Below are 13610 nucleotides of genomic sequence, written 5' to 3'. Positions count from 1 at the left end.
CTACGACCACCGTACACACAAACACACACACACACACACACACACACACACACACACACACACACACACACACACACACACACACACACACACACTCATTGGCTGTGATTATGATCTCAATTATGATCATGACTGCGGGCCACTACTTCCCCTTGTGACCGACATGCTAATCAGGAGCGCTGGCAGTCAATAATCAAGGCATGGAAAAGGTCATCGGGTTCAGGATTTGTCAAGTGTAATTATATCTTTTAATTTCAATTGGTTTTAATTAATAGGATTGGACCTCTGCGAGAAAATGATAAGGTTTGGAGGAGAGCAAAGACAACACACAAAACAACAACTGGTTGGAATTCTACCTCCATACAAAAATATGTGTACGTATTCCAAAAGCTGATCTTGTGACATTGCAGTGAGGCCAAAGGTGATCTTAGTGTCTTCGAACTCTTAGAGATTTAGTGGGCCATAACTATCCATGTTGGGTGCAACAGAAACGTCTAGCTCAGCTGTGACAAGCTTTTAGTCCACAATATAGCGGTGGTGGCAGCGTTCCCAGGCCACACCCCCTGAACAAGGGGGCAAGTGTCAGTGGTCATCTCTTTAAGCTAACATCAGTCCTGTCCTGTTGTTTCTTCTCAGCCACGCAGGGATTTGAACCAGTGTAATTCAAGATGGGCTTTGGGTGAGCACACAGAGATCTGATCATGTTTCCCCCTGCCTTTCGCTAGAAAGGCTCATAAGGACGGCTCTGTCATGAGGCCACATTGTTAGCATTTCACACAAAGACTTCTGTCTCTTTCTCTCCTTCTTGCTGCAGGTGACGCCTTCCCCAAATATGAGCCGCTATCACAAACCAGATCGCAGTTTAATCTCTTCTAATCCTCTGACTAAACTGTCTCCGAGTCAGGGGGGGACGGGGGGGACGACGGACGACAACAGAGCTGTGAAGAGAGTGCGAGTGACCGAGAGAGGAGTTCCTGTCGGCCGTTGCAGCAGTCCCGAAAAGGAAACTAGAGAAACCTGGAGTAGATATCACAGGGTTCACTCTCACTCCTCTCTGTCTTTGTGTCTCATAGTTCATCTCATAACACTTTGGCAAGGCTTCGTGTTAGGCGGAAAGAAAAGCCAGATAAAGGAGCCACATTTTAAATGTGACACAGCAAAGCACTCAGCCAAGCTCCTAATGAGAGAATTATTCAGGCCTGGTTAGGTGGCTCACTTTGGCGCCGAGGGTTCGAGCTGCTCTTTAAATGGAGGGCGCGGAGAGGCACTGGTGACAAAACACTGTCACCATCAGGTGGTTTGGGGAATGGGTGACAGGGGAAGCCGCTTTGCTCCCGCAGTCCCAGACAAGACGCAGAGGATTAGCCCCCGGCGCTAATAAGAGGGAGAGACCATGCGGCCGTGGGTTCGCCCGCAGATGGTCAATGTGTTGGCTGATGTGTGAATGAATGCGCCAGTGGGTCGAAACTAAAGATACTATGACTACGTCTGACTGCAAACCCACACCCACACGAGCGTACGCACGTATGTGCATGCACACCCACATTCACAAAATGCTCATTATCCCCAACCCACAGCACGGGGGAGGGGATGGGGATGGAGATTGGGGGGCGGCATGGGAACAAAAGCATTAAGTAGGAGTGAGCCATTTAATTATAGGCCAGTGTTTGGAGAACTTTCAATAGAGCTGAGAACAATGGAGGTCTTTGGTAATGCTCAACCTGCTGAGTTAACACATATCCTCCAGGTATGACAAAACACACACTCGCACACAAAGCCAATGGCCACGCCGTGGAAATGCAGCAATAATTGCACCGGTTGAGTGGCTAGTCCGGGTGGAGGCAGGACTATCTGGAGCACATTTAATTAGCCCCCTCTACACACTAAATGCAAACTAATATCCTATTATTTACCATAATCTTTAGCACAAAGCGCCTATGCGTATAATACCTACCTGAATAGATAATGCTCATATTGAATTTGATACTAAAGTATAATAACTGCAGTAAAATGAGACAATCAAGTCAAGGTTAATAATTTAACATCGTTGTTCCTTTTCTGTGTCCCTGGGTAAGTTCATGTGAAGCCCAAAACCACCTCACAGAAGGTGGATCCCTTAGATCCACTCAATAAATAAAACACAATCCCCAACTACTGCATGCTCTATAATAAAATGGCGTTAGCAGCTTGGAGGACGGCTAAGAGTTGATACTAAATGAGTCTTCTGGAGTGCGGCGATTTGTTATGTGGGTCCGCGTAGTGGTGAATGTGTGAGGGATGGGACCCATAAATAACTTGAGTGCTGATTGTGACCATATGACCAAGTGAGAAGTGACAGCTTTCCCTGTCAGTGCATTTGACAGGCTTAAGGATAACTCCACATGCCTGGCAAATTGGATTGGAGCTCTGGTGGCTTTGTAAAGAAAGAAAAAAAGGGAAAAAAGGGGGAGATGAATCCTTTCTGCATCGTCTCTTCCCCCACCTTCAGAAATTCTATGAAGTGAGTGATGAACCCGTAATAGTTTCTATTTCATGTTTTAAAGTCAGTGCGGGAGGCTGGCCAGGAGCTGATAAATCATCATTGGTGCAGATTAAAGACCATTATCACCTTTAAACAGTCCTACCCCTTTTCCACCAATGCATTGAGAAGGTGATCTTCTAAAGAAGACTGGGACAAGGACAAGAGAGCGGGCTTTTTAAAACTTCTGACGGACACCTCTAACGTGATTAGATATGGGAGTCCAACCCTGGCCGTCTTTCACCAATAACATCCCGAGAGACTGTCGGATGTCTGTACACTTCCAAGAGCAATCCGTCACCACCGGGAGACTTAATGAGAAAAAGAAGGAAAGTAGCTAAACAAGTGGTACCTTTTTGTCGTAGTCTAATCAAAACCAAAGCGTTATCAAAAATAGCTTTAACAGGCCTCAAAGGCCAGCCAATATGGCAAAGCTTAACTTATGCTATACAAAGATATCTTGTAAAGATTAATGAGAGGGGAGAAAAGAGAGAGAAAGCAGATTGATGTGTCAAAAGAGAGGCAACAACTTCAATAGGCAAAAGCAGCTGGTAGCAGTAAACAGCGGTTGCCAATTGGCTGCTGTTCACAGAATGCCAATCTCCAAAGCAGGGCGTGGCAGTCGTGCCAAAAATGGAAGCAAAAAAACCCCCAAAATTCTGTTTGGCTTCCAAAAGTCGCTTTAACGTTGGTAGCGGGAGGGATCGGGTCTTTTAAAGTTCTGTTTTCTCTTTTAGATTTTATGGCAACTGGAAAAACGCAGGGCAAACAAGAATGGCTTGGCTTTACTCTTAACAGCAAACAGTAAATAAACAGCCCGATAAAATTAAACCGCTGACTGACACTCGTCATAGGCAGATTTGTGTTGATGAATGGCCAAATGTGAACGTTTACCCATGAATCAATTGGAAAATCCTTAAAGTTCCATCACATCCTATCACGATAAGCCATAAAACAGTTTCATGGATTTATTTCATTCCTCTTCTGCAGCTTTTATGTGTGCATTTTTATGTGCTTGGGTGTGTGTGGCCCACCCTGAGTTCAAGTGTATGATGGACAGAAGTTTTTCCGATCTTGTATGGTTGCTATGCTTATTGTAAAATATCTACAGGCTGTGTTAGAAGTGAAACCTTGTGGCAGGTTACGATCGTTTTCCTTAGTGTACGACCATATTTGCACAAGGCCATTAAAATATTCCCCTCGCGGGTGATTCCAAAACTTATGTAGCATGAATTGGCCATTGGTCCAGTGAGTCCCATATTCTCCACTGCCCGGGTTATTTCAGTAATGCTTGCTTTGCACGACAAGTTGCTAATGGCCAGAAATAGCGATTTCTCTGTAGGCGCTTTCAGATTAATTCCCTGCGTTGAATGGGAATAGAAACACGAGACGGGCCCACTCCAGACAAGTCAGATCCCTGTGTCTGGGATGTAAGTGGGCAAAGATTACGTGACAGCATCGGGGGTAATGAGCGCTCGCCGCATGCTCTGGTCACCGTGTCCCTTCAAGAGGAAAATCTCTGATAATGAACTCTAGACCTTTACTCAGACGGAAAGAGAGAGAACTGGAGGAGCGTGACACCATCATTGTCCCCATCAGCACAAAAGACTGGCTGCCTTTCATGTCTCCCGTCTCTGCTAACACACAGGAAGTAACACACTCACTGCCATGGAACATAGGTGGAAATGTGTTCTCAGGGCGATACCTGTTCACAAACACACCCGCAATCAACTTTCAACGCACACAATTCCACTGTCTCCACAAGATTTAGTGGTAAAATAAAAAAGCTATTTGATTTGTGATAATGGGCTACATAAATATAGGTGACATTGCTACCAAAATCTGTTATTTTGAGATCGCCAGTAAATTGAGAATTGTAGTTGTTTGCAACCAATAAAGCAACTGATTGTGATTGGTGGGAAACCTGGTGATGAGAAAATGTGTAGTTTTGGACACATACATTACACACACACACACGTAACGTACTCTCAGCTACCCAGAATCCCCATCTATACATTCTAAAAGATAAATTCATTAACACCAAGAACACATTTCTGCTCTCTCGGGCAGACTCAGGACTACGGCCCAGCATCGGGTTTCACATGGCCATCTCATCGATCACAGCCCATATAACGTCTGAGATGGACAGCTGCCGTTGAGAGCCAGAGGTCCACGCTCTTACAGAGCTATCTCATCCATTCACTTGCAGATCAATGGGACAGTTACTGAAACGGCCCTCGGAGCAGTGTGTCATCCAGCCCCGACGCTTTAACTGCTTTCGGTCGCGCACTAACTCCTCTCCCGCTCACCTGGGCCCGCATCCGTCTTCTCAGGGCCGTCCTCACTCACCTCGGCTGTTTGTTTGGGAGATGGACTCCGAGACAAGACCAGCGACCCGGGCCAGTGAGTCGTATTATTAAAGTTGGATGGCGCTGCCGGGAGCTTTTTTTGGGGGGGCTTGTGTTCTTCACAGCGTCGCTCTGACTAACAGGTCTCACAGAGACAAAAGTCACTTTATGAATAAGTAATGGCTCTTCCTGGACGCTGCCAAGGTCCGTTCTAATTACATAAAGTCACACAAAAAAAAAGCAAGATGAGAGGGGAGAAAAAATGAACTCGCCTCCTCATTTGGACATGAGAGTGAGGTATGATTGCAGCACGGTGGGGGATTAACGACTCGTCATTAAAGACAATGATGAGTGTCGCCGAGGCTGCACCTTAAAGTCACCACACGGGGAAGAGGAGTACACTCGGGAACTCAGGCTGAAAGAAATGCAATGCAGGGGGTTCAAAGGAGCCCTGGACAACATTGTTTTTCTAAAGGCCTTTTCTCACGCCTTTGCACACGCATACAAACACACGCAGATGATCACACCCACCCCGGCATTCTCTTCGCGATGGACTGACCACTGAAAGCCCTCCACAGAGACGGAATCGAATAAAGCCGTCAGTGGATGGAGATTAAAAGGAGTGCTCCACAGTAAAAATCTGATTTATGAAGCTCCGGCCGGGTTGCTACGGGGGCTTTGGTGCCATGGTAACCCAGTGAACGGTGAGGTCGAAGGGGCGGCTGAATAAGGAGCCGTAGAATGGGGAGAAAAGAAAGGAGCCTTTTAACCTCTCACTGTTCACATCTTTTCACCCAGCCTCGAGCCTTTACCAGGCTAACACATAAAGGTAGAGTTTCAATGGAGAGGTCAAAGTCCTCTCCATAAATTACACAGGCCTTTTCTCATTGTCTCATTCACGGCAGAACAGACCCATTTGTGTGTTGAATGAGACAGGGATTTAAAGGCAACAAGTTCATGATTTTTAACTTTATAGAATTGGCTCTTTTCAGACTTCTGTGCTGTGTTTCTTTCTGTTGCTCCCTTTCTGTTCTTGCCCCTCTCCCATCCCTTCACTGTCCTTTATTGTCCGTCCACCGCTGTGCAGCCAGTCTTTCAGCCAGCCAGCCTGTGTGGCGGTTCTGAGACCCACCGTGGCTAGTGCTGCCTCAGTGTGTTGTTGTGTTTTGTCCGTGGGAGCTGTCCTGTGCCATGCTGCTGTGTCCGGGGCCAAGGCCCTTTTCCTATTGTCTGCTGCCATATGGAAGCCAGCACCAACACGGAGATAAGCCTGTCCTCATGCTGTTCCCTGACCTTCTCAGGCACCCAGCTGGCACTAAATGCAGAAATAATAATTATCCCAATTACCCGGGCCAACGCTGTCCCCTATTTGTGTGCTGAGATTGAAGGGGGGTGTTCTCTGAAGTGCTGGGGGTGAAACTGTGGAGGGAGGTCCCACACTAAGAGGATGGTCTCATGCTGCCTCATACACTGCATATTAACTCCTCTGCCTCTGTAGAGAGCTGATACAGGGTCTATAAATCTTGCTGAGAATTGAGTATTGTGCTAATGACAAGTATATGAGCCTTAACCTCTGTGTGAACCTCGTTGTTAAGCTGATGCTATTAAAACATGTCTTGTTAAAAGATGCTATGCAACAGTTGCATCAGCTTGGGGTGATGGCGGATGCCACCAGAATGATCATTTTTTTATATAATTGTAACACAGTTTAAAGTGGATACATATTTAAAAACAATTCATAATGTCAGTAAAGACATTTGCATTTAAATGATGCAATTAAAATATTGTTAACAAATATCTGAAATGGTCCATTTAATATTTCAAAATTGTCATTATTCAGTATTGAATAACACGGCGATTAGGCAGATTTTTAAACAAAGTGCTTGAATAGATTTTGAAGGGCTTTTACATTTTACTTTGTTATTTCATCATGCAGAGGAAAATCGAGCCCTCAAACACAGTGAAATGCCTGATATTTAAGCTGTCATAGCAAAGAAGTTAGTAATACTTCAGAAGTAGTTCGAGAAGATCAATTATGCATTTTGATAACAGTTTGAACTTGTGACCAACTCAAACAGCCACCAAATACATGGCGATTTTGGATGGAATATGAAGGAGGAGCAACAGAAAAAAATAACTCCTCTCAACACAAATACATTTTTTAGGATGTTAAGATTTAGTTTAAGTTTGCACTTTAAACACATTGGTATTGTACATATAGTTGTAGTTCTGTTTAGTTATCACAATGGCAAACCATTAATATTTGGTCTTTTGTCACAATGATCACAAGGTTTACAGTAGGAATATTATGAATGTGTTTTCCTGGAGCCCTCTGTATTGATGCAATGGCCTCATTGAAATAAATAAGTGGGCTGCACACCATTTATTTCTGTCCTCATCTGCTATATCTCTGTGTTTCTCTTTTAGTTGAAAACCATCTTCGTGGTGTGATGTTCGGTGAGAAGAGAAGCACACGTTGTCAATGAGCAAGTGTTTTATTGTGTGAATGAGACATCCTGTTCCATAAATAAACATTGTTCAAAGGGAAGTCCTTAAACCCTGCAACAGAGACGCAGGTTCAGTAAAGTTGGCACCGGCCTTAAAAACCTGCTCCTTTCACCTTCCTCTAATCAGATCCTGGTGCACGCTGAGGACACCAGGGCCCGAGCAGGAATGCTCAACAGATGTTCGGGCCTTCCAACTGCTGGAGCATCTGTGTCATAAATGCAGTCGGACACGCTGAAAGACGGATGGATAGACGAGGCAAGTGCAGAGCTTCAAAGCCCGGGCAGGAAGAGGGCAAACGTCGGCGGCTTTAGCTCTCTTTCACAATGGATGGGTTCACTTGACGTGGAAAAAAGACGTCTGGGCTATAAAGCACCCCCCCCTCCGAGCTACTTACCCGAGTGGAATCCACATCCAAGAGAGTCCAAAGCAGAGGCGGGAGGCAGAGCAGTAGAGGGAAAGTGGGGAAGATAAGGAGCCCTAAGTACCAAAGTAATGTATAGCACGCAGTGTGTGTCATCATCAAATGCTCTTCATGAGGCTATAATAAGATAAGGTGCTGTAATATTTGCCCATGATGACTTAAACACAGCAAAAGTGCTCGCAACTGAGCACCGACAATACAAGTTGAAGAAGACGGTGGGGCCAAATATGCAACGAAAAGAAACCGAAGGCATCATTAGTGCCAAAACGGTTCTGCACCGTCCGCCTAGCTTATCTCTGCACTCGTATTGCTTTCTCTCCCCGTGGTGAGACGCGAAGGCTGCCGGGGACGGTGCTGATTCCTCCCCACAGATTTTTATCCCGACTGAATGTCACGGGAGCTTTGGGCACTTTAGAAAGCTGTATTTTATTGTGTCTTTTCGCTTCAGGCCTCGAGCTCCAAAGAATGAAGGGGGCGGGGGGATATCATATCCATTCCAAGAGAAATTATCTCACTTATCTTCTTGGGGATCTCGGTAAAGGTTTCCACTAGGTAGATAAATAATGAGGTAAATGCCACGATTGGAGAAAAAGTGAGGCGGGTTTATTACACAGCTCTGTGGACCAATGAACACATCATGTCTGTATCGACTTTGGCCTGTCAGAGCTTGTCCTCTGTTTAATACATAACAAAGTAGATCCACATCCCATACCCTACGGCTGGAGGTGGTTTGTAGAGGGCTAAGCAATTTCGGTCAAATTGAAAATGGATCAAATTGTCGTCTTTCAGACTGCAGGAAATCTCTGTCTGACGTGTAGCGTCAAAGGGAGTGACCTGAAAGAAAAAGAAAACAACGCACACCTCGGCAGAGAGACAGAAGCGGTGCAGGGTGGATTCGGAGAGATTAGCCTGCCAGCATTCACATTTAAATGTGTCTATCTGGTCTTTCCTCACTCCATCACAAGGAAAATGTTAAGCAGCGAAGAAGGGAACAGCGGGGTTGATTAGAGTGGGGCTGGGGATTAGGTCTGAGCGAAGGCACTTTGAGTTATTTAAATCTGCCCCCTTTGTCGAGGTACAAAGCCACCGTCGGGAAGGTGCATCATGACTTATTCCAATGAAGGGAATAGAAAGGCAGAAATAAAAAGAGCGCAGATAGGCGACCCCTCCCCGACCCCACAGCCCCCTGCAGTGTTCATTAGCTCGATGTTGCTCAGAACAAGAGGCGTCGGATTGGATCGTCCTGCGTTTGGCAGGTGTGCCGCTAAAGCAGACCCTCCGTCCAGCCGTGAGAGCTGACAGAGTCCACTTTTAATTAGGGGCACCTCTGCGAGAGGTCACTCGGTAATGAAGAGGTGGCAAGGTGCAGAGAGTTCTTTTGAGATAACTGTGATCTAATGTCACCTTGAAAGAAAAGAAGAGAAACACCGAGCCACACTGACTACAATGCCAGCCACTTTGTCAATCACGTTTCACATTAAACATGAAAGAGTCTTAAGAGTCCCGGCCTGTAGCTTCTCATGTACTCCCACCCTTAGAGACTGCACACTGGGGCTTTCTTCTGTCTCTCTTGCCTGTGATCTTTTCCCTCAGCATGGTTGTGTGTGTGTGTGTGTGCGCGTGTACGCGCGTGTGTGTGTGTAAGTTGTTGCCAATGAAAGACTGACTGGCATTGCCGCGGGAGACGATGGGAACATTGACCTTCTCTTTGCCGTTACTTCCTCCACAAAAGATGAAAATGGCTCCTGTTTTTCTGATAACCACACTGTATCATCAGTATATCCAGGATGGATGGAGATATTGTGTGTGTGTGTGTGTGTGTGTGTGTGTGTGTGTAGGGAGGATATGAGACAGCGAAAGGAGATGACTCGGTGTCTCAGCAGGGGGACGGAGCCATCAAAGAAAATCCCAAAACACTCATCTCCCTCCGCTGACAACATAGTCTGCGCTCACACTGGCAAAAGCTCAGCAATGTGTCTGTGTGTGTGCAAAACTGTGTGTATGTGTGTGTGTGTGTGTGTATATATATATATATATATATATATATATATATATATATATATATATATATATATATATATGCGTGTGAGCCAGTTCATTCTACAATCCACTGAAAAAAATGACTTCTCGGAGGGTCTGACTTCCATCTGTCGGATACTGCTGGCGCCCCATTTGTTTTTGCTTCATCTGCTTAGATTCAAAGAGCGTAATCCTGTTGAAACGAGCGGCGTCACAGGCCGTTCTACACCAAGAAATGTGTTAATGTGTGCTTCTTTTTCTTGAGAGAGAGGGTTTGTGGGTGTGAGACACAGGAAGAAGATCCAGGACTTTGCTCAGATGGCTGCCCGACTCTCTGTCTGCTAAGACACACACACACACACACACACACACACACACACACACACACACACACACACACACACACACACACACTCTCTCTCTCTCTCTTTGTATCTCTCCAGTAGTCCCTCACTTGCCCCAGCAGACAGTGCCCGAGTCTGTCTCCAGCACATAGAGACTCTGCTCCGAGTGTACTGTATGTCCATGGAGTGTATGCTCGTGAGTGTTCTTCTGCCTTTAGGGGATATGCGCGTCCTTGGGATGGAGTTCGTATAGCTCTTACGAATGTCATTACATCTTTCTGATCACGCTTGCTGTAGCCCGGAGAGACCGAAGACAGTCAATGATCAAAACATCAACATGTGCCAACAGCACTTTCTTTGTTCTTCAACGTCAATTGCTTATCCGTTTAGAAGCTGAAACTGAGCGTTTGAATTGGAGTTATAGCAGAAACAGACCACACAATATCAACCCAATGGTGACGCGTGCCAAAAGATGTGTGATGAGGTGTCAGGAATGAAAATGAGTGTTGGGTAAGTGTTCCTTTGACTGTTTCAAACCGACACCACGTCTGGGAAGTGTCACAAAGACTCTATTGTACTTACTGTTTGCCTTTTCTTAACCAGTTTGACAACATCTGCAACATCTCTGTGACTCCCCAGACTCCACAATGGTTGACATTCACCCAGGACGTCTGCCCCTGGACCCTCCCGCCTGCCCCAACACCTTTGTCAAGCCAATAATGACGTAAGCTACAATTGGTTTGGGACATACACATCATCACCACCCCAAAAGACATGAATGATTATACGGCCATAGGATATTTCTTAGATATTACATATTAGCTGTGCACCTATGATGGAGGTTTATCTCCAGTATCGATCAAATCGTCACACACGGTATATTTAGTTAATTTGTCTTTCTGAGGTATCCAAGGACTGTTTTTAACTTACCAAAGATCATCCATACTTAAAGAGCAGCTGACCCTTTAACAATGTAATTGCAAAGTGCTCCAAATGCCGTTTCAAAGGTATTCCTAGAAAAACTTTAGTGCTCCAAGAATCTTTTGGATTGCAAGAAATAAACTTTCATGTGTGCGCCGGAGGGGTGTGGTCAAATCAAATGAGCGTTGGTTTGCCTTCATGCCCCACATTTGTGCCCTTCTTATTGTCTGTAGAGGGCAGAGGGATGGTCTGAGTGACCCTTCACACCTCCGTGTGACAGCAGAGGCTGCTGCTGCGGACGGATGAGCGGAAACTCGAAGGCAGGTGGAACGCTCCGAGTCTGATTCAAAGTGAGCCGGCTTTTCTGTCTGCCAAAATGTCAAATGACAAGCCCGAGCTCACACACACACACACACACACACACACGTCGTCGGAGTGAGTAACACTGCATGACATTTCACCGATCCTGACGGGGCCGGGGAGCAGAGAGATAAGTGTGCTGGCCTCTGAGCTCGGAGCTCAATGATGTTGATATGAACTCCACGACAAGGCAGGTTTAGAATCTTAGTTTGATGACTTAACAGAGCAATTTTAGACCTCATTGCAGTCGCTCCAAAGGTTTTGCACGGCTAATATTAAGGTGTACAATGTATATATTTCAGTCTTCTTATCAATAATGAAAACAGCAATTATTTACATATTCACTGTGGCAAAACACGTCAGGCAAAGACCTGTCATTCTGTATTGGTGCACAAACATGGCTCCGTTTTTGTGTGTAATTACTGTCAGGGATGTCCGCCTGGGTGAAGACTCACCTACGTACACAGGTGCCATTAGAGCTGCAGTTTTGTTCAGTCCTTAGCTGATTGCTCTGATTGATCACGCAGGCTGGGAGAAGGGAGTCGCTCACAGAACACCCCGCCATCGACTTCATGCACATGGGAGGGACTGGCATTGGTGGAAATAAATCATGTGTTAAAATTATATTCTGATGTGGGGCCTTGAGTGCATATTGATTCGTAATTATTTGTACTAACAGTAGCGAGGGAGGGACAAAGCCATCCATTACTGTGTGAAAATAGGCAGGGGATCAATGCGAGCGGAATAAGGATTGTGGCGAAAAGTGCGGCGGCTGCTCCTCTCTCAAAGGCGATCATTAGCCCGAGCAGAAGAGAAGGGCTTGCCTTCACAAAGCTCATAGTAAATTACAATCCATTCACGGAGGAAAGATTGCCCTCGCTGCTCTTGTGGTGGCACAGGCAGCGATGTAATAACAGTGTCCGTGGGGCAAAGGGCAATCGTCCATTGCTTTCTGCCCCCCCCCCCCCTTTTGTCCGTCTTTTCCTTCACCGCTGATATCTTGTAACTTGTCGTGTGATTTTGACACATCAAAGAGAGGCCATCATAAGAGCACGGGGGATGCAGTACGAGCTACGCGCACACATGAGAGGGAGGTGACGTCAAGATGGCCCTGGCGCTAGGGCTACCAGTGTCAAGGGCAGTGTGTCAAATATCACACACACACACAGAGCCATGGCAGCCAGACACAAAGGGTAGCCATGGCGCTCTGCACAAAGTGATGTCATGAGAAATACTGAATGTGGAGACGACTCATTTGTGTCTTGTCTGAAAATCCTGAATTCCCCGACATGTCGACCGAACAAGGACACCGTGCTAGACAATGACCCGCGCAGGCTGTCAAGGTAACGGAGAAGTAAAAAGGTGTGAAATGATGCACTCTTTTGGACCGCGTAAAGGACAAGGCAACTTTTATCCAAGCAAAAGGAGAGGAAGGAGAGGTAGATCCAGAGGAAAGGCAACAGTTTCTTCTAATTAAGACAGGGAGCTCTGAAGGCAAAAAAACAGCAAAACAACAAAGAAAAACCACCTCCTCCTCAGTTGGAATATAGGGGAACAAATGTCAGCTATCTAAACACATTAATCCGAGCCTACAGGCCCGGAGAATATAAACCTGCTTAGCTGCCCACCATGTACACGTTCACACACACACACACACACACACACACACACACACACACACACACACACACACACACACACACACACACCGAGGAAAGAGAAAGGCAATCTCATCCTCCCATTATGATTTGATAGCTCAAATTGTAGCAATGATTCAAGTGTGGTCCTGTGGGTTTTGTGGATGAGCCCAGAGCCTGTTATTTCACCACTGGGCACCAGGGGATGGGAGAGGATGCTATTGCAGCCAACAAAATGACCGTTAAATCACAGGCTGTGAAGCCACTCTGGACTGTGAAAGAGCGTGCGCCTACTGCCTGATGTGTCAGAAGTGTGTGCGCGTGCAGACACGGCGCTCTGCCTGCCGATGTGCATTGCTACCCGCATGTCATCGCGCACGCCGCGCCGGTGAAAATTGTACGCCGCCGCACAACCGCTGAAGTGCAAATTGTGTACAAATCCGATGGACGTGCATGCAGCGCAGCCGAGGTTTGTTTGTGGAGGTCACGCTTCACATTATCATATGAAATGTAGTATGTGTTCACATAATGCAT

The 13610-nt window shown here is 46.1% G+C and overlaps 1 protein-coding gene across 2 annotated transcripts in view; it reads right to left on the bottom strand.

Moving 5' to 3' along the window:
- The window catches only part of LOC117749660 (partitioning defective 3 homolog), a 309108-nt gene that overhangs the window by 25916 nt on the left and 269582 nt on the right, over window positions 1-13610 (bottom strand). The window lies entirely within an intron of this gene.

The sequence above is a fragment of the Cyclopterus lumpus genome, chromosome 20 (genome assembly GCF_009769545.1).
Source record: "Cyclopterus lumpus isolate fCycLum1 chromosome 20, fCycLum1.pri, whole genome shotgun sequence".
Taxonomy (NCBI): domain Eukaryota; kingdom Metazoa; phylum Chordata; class Actinopteri; order Perciformes; family Cyclopteridae; genus Cyclopterus; species Cyclopterus lumpus.
Note: the sequence above shows the minus strand (reverse complement) of the source record. Positions and strands in the feature narration are given on the sequence as shown.